Source organism: Girardinichthys multiradiatus, chromosome 14, assembly GCF_021462225.1.
Source record: "Girardinichthys multiradiatus isolate DD_20200921_A chromosome 14, DD_fGirMul_XY1, whole genome shotgun sequence".
In the NCBI taxonomy this organism is placed as follows: domain Eukaryota; kingdom Metazoa; phylum Chordata; class Actinopteri; order Cyprinodontiformes; family Goodeidae; genus Girardinichthys; species Girardinichthys multiradiatus.
In genome coordinates, this window is record NC_061807.1 from 8673284 (window position 1) to 8682750 (window position 9467).

Below are 9467 nucleotides of genomic sequence, written 5' to 3' on the forward strand. Positions count from 1 at the left end.
CACTCTGCAGGAAGAATGGTCTTTGGAGCCATATGGCATGAGTGGTACCTGGGGTTATATTTTCATGTATGAAATAGGAGAGCTTTGCCTGTATCAATTGGATCAAGACGAGGTATTTAATGGATCATTGGCTCTGTGTACTCTCACCCACAGCAACTGGGCTGTGTTAAGGCATGCAATCCCACACCTTAATGATGGCCCTGAAACAGTCTCAATGCAGGAGAGGGAGGAAGAAAAAGAAGTGTCTCCTCGACTTGCAAAACGGGCGAGAATGTTTCATATACCATCCGATGTTGAAATAGCTCAGAGAGAACCTCTCTTTAGCGCAGTGTGGGGGTCAAAAACCACAGCAAATGGTCGCTGGTCTTTTCGGGCAAGCAGACGCAGGAACAACTGGACAAATCCCTCAGATCTGTTTGTGTTGGAGGCTTTCAATCAGGACTGCGGCATATTCAAGACTATGCTGGCTCTGCCGTTTGAAGCTTGGGCAGAGAAGATGAGTGAAATTGGACAGCGTCTTTCCGACCTTTTCCAAAAGTCACGAAGTTGGATCGATGTCATGTCAGTGAAAAAAACGCTGACGTTTCCTGTTTTAACGTCTAGAACAAACCCTCCTCTGAGGACACGCCCCCTTCCTATGATATATATGATAACAGCAAGCTCAGACACTGAGAACCAAATCCTGAGAATGAGTGAGCCAACACCATACAGGGATCTCTACAACCACCGAGCAGAGATCCACTTCTCACCTGAGCACTATGAAAGCTTCAACACTGGACCGTATCATCCGCCTTCCACGGACCTCTTCTCACCATCCACCTCAACGTCCTCATTCTCAGAGACCCACTTCAGTCCTGCGTCACCTACAGGATACAACATGAAATATCTACTGCTTTCTCCAGACCTCTACTCACCATCGCCACTATTCATGGCTGAGTCTGTAGACGCGAATGTCCTGCCTGAAGACATGAAGGTGGTCGTGGAGGATGAGGTAGCTACCAGTTACTCACCCTCTACCAAACCCCCTACACAAACCCTGGAACCGATGGAGGACCCTCAGCCTTCAACGGAGGATGAGAGTAACCAGGGGGACGAAATTGATCGCTTCGGATGTCATCGGTAGAGCCGTGAGTAAAATGAGTGGTTCTACACGCACCGAAGGTCAAGAAGGTTCAAGAATTATGGTTTTATCCAAAAGACCCAGAACAAGACCCCCTGGTGATCGTTTAAGGACGGTTAAAAAACGACAAACACAAAAAAGGAGATCAGTTGCAGCTGGCAAACGAAGAGGACGGAAGTCATCTGCAAGTTTTGATATATTTAAATAATGGCTCTTTTACATAACAAATCATCAGAGTGCACGCTGGCAGAGCTGGACTTATTTTTTGCCCCGATGACACAGCTATCGATTGAAGATAAAATTTACACCGAGATCCAGCCTTTATCAGCAATCACCGATGGAGGCCCGATCGAGTTTTTCATTCTGGGAGACGGAGAAAAGTATCTGGATCTCAACGATACGCTGTTGCATCTCAGAGTGAAAATTACTAACGAGGATGGAACAAACCTGCCAGATGATGCACCTGTAGGGCTCATCAACTACCCGTTAAACACCATCTTCAGTCAGTGTGACGTCATTCTCGGAGATCGAATGATTTCACAATCCAGCGCTACACATCCATATAGAGCCATGATTGAGACATTGTTAAACTTTTCTGAGGATTCTTTAAAAACCCAGTTTAGCTCTGGTCTTTTTTTCAAAGACACTGCAGGTGCTCTGAACTCTATTGTTACAACTAACGGCCCTAACCAAGGTCTTAACAGCAGAGCAGGCTTTACGGCAAATTCCAGGGAGGTACATCTCCTAGGCCCCCTGCATGCAGACATATTTTTCTGTGAAAGACTTCTTTTAAACTCTGTTGACCTCAAAATTAAACTTACAAGAGCCAACGATGCCTTTTGTCTCATGGCTGCAAGAGACTCCACTTACAAACTCAGGATATTAGGAGCATCTCTTTTTATCAAAAAAGTTACCGTCTCTCCAGCTGTACGACTGGGTCACACTACAGCTTTAATGAAAGCAAATGCTCTGTATCCACTTTCACGTGTGAATGTAAAAACATATTCCATCCCTGAAAATTCAAGGGTATGCAACCAAGAGAATATTTTCTTAGGCGTCTTTCCCAAGTATGTGGTGATTGCATTACTGGATCATGATGCTTTTACAGGAACACGCAATCTCAATCCATTTGACTTTAATCATTTTGATATGGAATATTTAGCTTTGTGTAAGGATGGCAGACAAATTCCTGCTAAAGCTTTCCAGCCCAATTTTAACCAAGGTCATTCAGTGAGAGAGTATTACAACTTGTTTACGGCTACAGGACGACATCTAAAAGATCTTCCGCTGAGTATAACACGTCAGGAATTTAATCAAGGATACTCTCTATTCACATTTAATCTTAACCCGGGTGAGGACACAGATGCTCTATCTCCAGTTTCCAGTGGGAATTTAAGATTGGAAATGCGCTTCAGAAACCCGTTGCCTCATACCACCACGCTGATCATCTACGCTCTTTATGACTATTTTAGAGATTGATTCAAAGAGGCGTGTGCTGGTGGATTATTATTAATCTAATCAGGCATGAATAATCATGAAATTGAGAGCCTGATGCGTCATCTGCTGGGAGATTTGTTTTGTGGTGTGTGGCCGTGCGACCAGCTGCCGCTGCTAGCTGACAAATTCCCAGGGCCGGCCTACTTTATTGTGAATACACATCCTTCACACATGCCTGGAGAACACTGGCTAGCTCTAACTTTGGATGAAAATGGTCAATCCAGCTTTTTTGACTCTTATGGATTCTCTCCAGATTTTGATTTCTACCCGACAAGCATCGTAACATTTTTAGAAGACAGATCCTCAAAAATATTGTATCATAATAATCAGCTTCAAAACACTCTGTCCACTGTGTGCGGTCACCATTGCATTTTTTATCTATGTCATAGAGCGTGCGGATTATCAATGCAGCAAGTGTTGTCGAAATACACCGGAGATGTGATTAAGAATGATTTAATGGTATCTAACTTTGTGAAAAAATATCAGAAATGTGTCATTAATCAAAGTTGTACATTTTATACTCACGGAACATGCTCTTTGGAGATGTTTCTGGATTGTTACGGAATTTAAATTGTCTTTTTTTTTTTTTCCATTGTTTGTTTTTTCTTATGATTTAATATTTGTGTAATGACATCATATGTTAGTGTGTGAAGTAGAGAACGAAGCTAGACTTGAAAATATAATCAATAAATATTTTATTGAATAAAAGAAATAGGCTACATGTTTCATTTTCTTATAACGGTTTATGGTGAAAATGTAATCCATCGGGGGGGTAGTGTCGTCTTACGAAGAGACCTTTTTGATCTCCCATCAGCATTTTTTGGATCTTCCAGCTCGGATCTCGACCAGTAGGGAGAATGAGTTATCTGCCTTCTTCTTCTTCTCTGCTTAACGCTGGGTGGTGTACCCCCATTTTCAATCGATGTACCCTCTGTTTTGAACTGTCTATATTCATCACGAGCATAAGGGTTAATGACTGAAGATATAGGGATGTTTACCTCTGACAAGGTGTGTAGAAAGTCTGACCACCCTTGGGGTAGCCATGCTCCAGATTTGTTAAACGGTAGCATGAGATTTTTCAACAAGTCAATCATGTGGGACCCCTGTACAACATTCCCTTTATATACAAATTCACCTCGCAAAGTCCAACTGTCACTTCTTTCAGATAATTTCATCAAAATGTACTCAGCATTTTTACGGTTATGCTTCGGTAGGCTTTTCAGTACATCCGTAACAACCTGATCTTTAGGGGCCTCGTCCTGCCCCGGGCCTTGTTTTTCTTGGGACTGCTCATGCTCAAGAACCTCTGTGTCACGCTGCAGCGTCAAACTCACCCGCTGTTGTTCTTTCACACCTTGCTTGAGTAGAGTCAGATACCTCTGCAAAAGTGCATCATATTTCTTGATTTTTTTATAAGAAGTCAAACCCGGCTCGTTTATTATCGCTCTCATTTCAGCATCCAAATTCTCCTCCGCCGTCTGTCTGATGGACGTGTCTGACTGGGTCAGACGCTTGAATTGATGAGGTGAAATGAGAAACATCTTCTGCGATGTTCTGAGAGACATTATCTCCTGATTATACCACCCACTAGATCACCGATCAAAGGGGCAAGAGCCGTTAAGATGGGGAGAATAAAACCACCTCCTTGACTTTTAAGAGCCAACTGTTTCCGCTTGATACCAGTTCTTTTATCAGCCAACAATCTGATGATTTTTTTTGTTTCTTCAATTGTCTGTGTTGAGAGGGCGATAGTTTAATGTTCCCTTTTAAAATATTCAGAGCAATCTCACACAGAGCCTGAAGAAAGTCGGGAGAGCAGTGTGCGAGAATATCTTTGCGCTTCTGCGGAGTAGCCTGGTACAATGCTCTGAATAATGGTAAATTCCTTTTTATACGCGCAGACATGATGACTTACTTTGTTCTGGGCACATACACAGCAGGCCACTGGTGAGGAAGTATCCCCGTTCTCAGTCTGAAATGTTCTGGGCAGGTAGGCGTAAAATCGATGATTAAATATCCATGAGCTTCTCTCGTTGTGTCTTCAAAACTCTCCAAGAAGAGACCCTTTTGAGATGGAAACATTTGGCGGGCCAGTATATTCAGCTGGAGTTTATCTCTCGGGTTCTTAAACAACACCATATAATTACAGTTCAAACTAATAGTGCGACTGAACTTTCCTTGATGAAAAACATTCTGAGTCAACATCATAACACTCATATTACGATGGTGACGAAACTGGGTAAAGACCATCACGTTTTCATCATCTGAGGCTTGAGCGATAACATCGTCTAGAATAATCAGATGATTCTGATCAGGAGGAAACAGGTTTTCATCTTCAAAAGAATGAGGCAATCCTTCCACAAAGGTAATATTTTTATTCATCTTCTGTAATTCAGCATACATGGGTTGAAAAGATGTGTAAACCCATTCAATATTTTCTGGAACAATATCCATGACATGATTACAGTTTTGTAAAATACTTTTTACAAAGAAAGTTTTCCCGCAGCCGCTGGGTCCAACTATCATACATGAGAAAGGTACTCTAAATCTAGGATCAAAATCAATCTCCTGTAAATCCATGAAACTTTTTTTTTTATTATTATTATTTATTTTTTCTTCTTATGCTCTAATAACCAAAAGGCAGAGTTGTCCCGTCAGAAAAAAGGCATCTCTTGTCATACACCAACCGAAACCTTTTAACAAATGCAGCATTTCTGAAGAGGAATCTCTTTTTATCCTTCCTGATTGTGTGCTGAGGGATTTCAGTGACACCCTCACTTGACCTCTGTAAGTAGCCCTGGACCAGCCATTTGATGCTGTCCATTTGACCCTCTCACTGCATTCATGCGTCTGAGTGATGCCTTTAGCACGTATCACTACTTTTTTACGGTTTTTGGTCTGGTATGCATAACTCTTGGGTCCTGTTGATGCAAACTGTGAAATGCTGTCACCATCTAACTCGTCAGTAAGATCACCCAGATAATTCCCCAACTCCAGAGGAGTTTCACCACTTTGTCACATAAATCAAACTGTCCGTGTCAATATAAATCAATCTGTCCTGTAACTTCTCCATGCTGCTGAGAAGTTTTAAACTTGCCTAAGCGGTGGTGAATGCAGCAACGAATGCTTGGGGGAGAGATGACACGTTTACTGAAGTTCCACTGCACTACACACATTTCAGGGTTGAAAAAATGAAAGTAATTAACTCTATATTTACTCGAGAACATGAAGCTGAAAAAGTCTTCAGGGTTAGTGATGACTGGTCTGAGACAGATCACTTCTTTGAGCAAATTTCCCCCAAAAACTGTTTAAACACAGTTTTGCCACCTGTCTTTTGGCAGGGTTCACCTCGATTTTCTCAGGGTCTAATTGGATACCCTGATGGTGCAGACCACCCAGTTTGTAGTCTCTTACATACTTTGACTTGCTCTCCTGATCCACTGCTTCAGACGGGTAGCCTGAAGCCTCCTGCTTACCCTTTAAAAAGCAATGAATGTAACCTTTAAAGATTGTGTCACTGGTCTTTTCAAAATACCACACCTCTGTGATTTTAGCAAGGCGATAACCACACTGCAACGCTTTACAAAACTCTACACTCACCCACACACCTGTCAGAGCTCTGTCCTCATCATTATGCCTGCAGGGACCTGACTGGTTATTTATTTCAGAGCATGTGCGGCAGAGAGTGAACACAAGTTTACCTCGGGAAGTTCTGTAAGGTAAAACAGGGAACAACAGGCCACATGGTGGGTAGACCACAGCTTTGATTATTCCGAAGTAGCTGCTGGGGTCATCAAAATCTTTGCACATGATGATGGGGTGACCGAGGGGAAAGACGCAGTTAGCATTTACATAAGGGTACAGAGATGTGTAATTCACATAGTGTACAGTTTCACCTGGCCCCGCTGTGTACCTCAGTCTCATAGGGCAGGTGCGTCCACCATACAGAGCATCTCGGGGTGATAACGGTTCGGGTGCGTTAACTTTCTCAAGAAAGCTGATCACCTCCGGGTGGGTTTTTTTCATTTCACTCCACTCATGCTCCCAGATGACCTCGAGACAAAGGCCGTACACAGTTTGCAGCACCTTGCTTCTCTCGACTGTCGATGCGTAAAACTGTTCAAATGCGACCCCTCTCAAAGGACACTTGTCATGAGGCATGTAACACCTTTTACAGACGTAGAAAAAACAGCCGTAAAATTCGAATGCAACTTTGACACCGTTAATCTCTACATACCCATCCACAGAATATGGACCAATTTTCTTTTCACCCCTATTTAAAGCATGTTTGATCTGCAATCCAGCCGAGCCATTGAATGGACACGCTGGAGAACGTTTTACTGCTACGTCTGTAGTCCAGAGGTGAGGGGATAGCCAAGGTTTTAGGCGGAAGCAAATTGGTTACAAAAACCTTCATGCACGCAGATGCTATTGTGATGCATTTAAACGGATCCACACTTGTCTCTGTTGGGATTATGATTGTTCATGTATTAATCTTGATCAATAATTATAATTAAAAATCATAATTTGACAAAATCAACTTCTTAACCCAAAATCCTCATTTATGAATCGAGACCAGAGATGTCACTGTTTAATCGACCGTTTCTGCCGAAACGTGTGGAACTTTTAACCTTATCTAGACTAACGAATCACGTTTGTACACAATAAACACAAATTCTCTCTCTTTATCTATGTGAATATTTAATAATCTTCACCTACTCATTATGCAAAAGTTCTACATAAAAAGGGGTAACACATCTAATTAAGCAAAAATAAAACAAACAGCAGTGGGTGTGTATTGAATCAACCAGCAGTTATGGCAAAAAGAAGGAATGAGAATATGAAAAAGGGGTGTGGTGGTGAGTGGAGGATGGGGCGCGGCTCTGACTGTAACTCAGTGGTGCACAATCATAAAACCCCCCAACTCCTTAGCACACAAAGAGTTATAAAACTTTTGGTGGCAAGCTAGCAGTGAGGTTGAGGACAAAGAAAAATGGGAGATTTCACCATGAGGTTATTCTAACAGTCCAGTCTCACGGCGCACCTGTGTTGGCTCTCAGGTGGTAATTAACTCCGCAAAACACACAGAGGTGGGGTGCAGCGGTTTCCAGGCAACAACACAGCACATCAAAGTTTCAATAAACAGAGTTACATGCACATACCATTCAGAACACATTATCTCCTAACTAGCAAATCTCAAGTGAATCCTTTGTACATCGATGTCCTGAAATGTAGAAGAAATTTTTGGGTGCAGTCTAACCCATAAGCGTGCCATTCATCACCTTTCAATGTTTTAGCACAGACCAGAAAAGGCATGTGCACACTGCTCTCATTGATGAGGCATTCAAAATCATAATAAATCAGTTTATCATCAAGCTGATTAATTGCACTGCAAGGCTGAATGTAACACTTATGATCATCGCATGTAATGTCTAGTCCGGGAGCTACATTTTCACCGTAAATACAGCATTTTACATTACACACGTGTGGTTTATTCGGTTTACTAATTGGAATAACGTATATCCTTTTGCATACTTTACACAGTTTTACCAACTCACAGTCACTCATAGGTCTTTCAGTTTCATAGTATTTCTGTTGCGCGGTTCTCTGTGTCTGCTGAAACATGAAGAATTACGACAGATTCTTTGACAGCCTGCACAGGTTACAGGATTGCTAATTTCTTGCATACATTTATATGTTTGACACACTGAACAATAACCTTCACAATGGTGTGTATTTGCATTCTCATAGCTGGTGTAACAGTAATTACAAATATATCTGCACCCTATAAAACCTTTGAGAATTTTTATCCCATAGTAATGACCTTGAAATAACAGCAAAAACAGGGGGTTTGAACGATCAGGGAAACTGGTCTCAAATTTACACAGAGCTGTAGAGCCCGTGGTTCTGTGAAACACTACAATTTTTCTCTTCAGAATGATTTCAAATTTACCAATATCACTAAACGTAACTGCTGTCTGCTTATCAAGGCCTGCCTGATGCTGCCATCTCCTCCCCAGTTCTACAGCACGGTCATCCGTCAACTCAGGGTCAGAGACATGTTCGAGGCTGATTGCAAAACATAACTGATTACCGGTATTGTTTATAATATACAGGTGACGCATTTTCTTATTAATCAGTTCACTGTCTAACGAATCTTATATGGAGCCAGCAACTGCCGAAGTTCCACTGACATGGCTGAAAACGCTTCCCTCAACTCAGCATCACCTCCTCGGAAATTTGTGCCCTGGTCTGAATAAAGCTCTGATGGGGTCCCTCATCGGGCAATAAACCGCCGCAGGGCTATCAGAAAGGAGTCTTTGTTGATAGAAGTTAACACATCCAGGTGCACAGCTCGAATAGTCATACACTTGAATATTATCCCCCATCTCTTCTCTGATCGACGGCCCACTTTAACTTCAAAGGGCCCGAAGCAGTCAGTTCCGGTGGAAAAGAAGGCTGGCTTGAAGAGGCGGAGTCGTGCTACCGGCCGGTCAGCCATCTTGGGAACAACAGGCCTCGCCCTCCATATTTGACAATCTGTGCAGGTTTTCTGGAAATGCCGAACCACTTCTCTGCCTCTTAGGATCCAGTATTGGCGCCGCATCTCTGCAAAAACTCGTTCTGGTCCAGGATGCCGTAGTCGGCTGTCAAAGTCCTGGATGAGCAGCCTGGTTAGTGGATGTGATGGATCAAGAACCAGCGGGTGAAGGTTGCCAAAGGTGAGGGCTTCATCTCTACGTAGACGGTGTTGGGACCATACAGCCATGGAGTTTGACACCAAAACTCCGGTACATACTTTTCTGGAACTTTTCAAAATAAAGTGCATTAACCTTCTTCCGGCACTGCC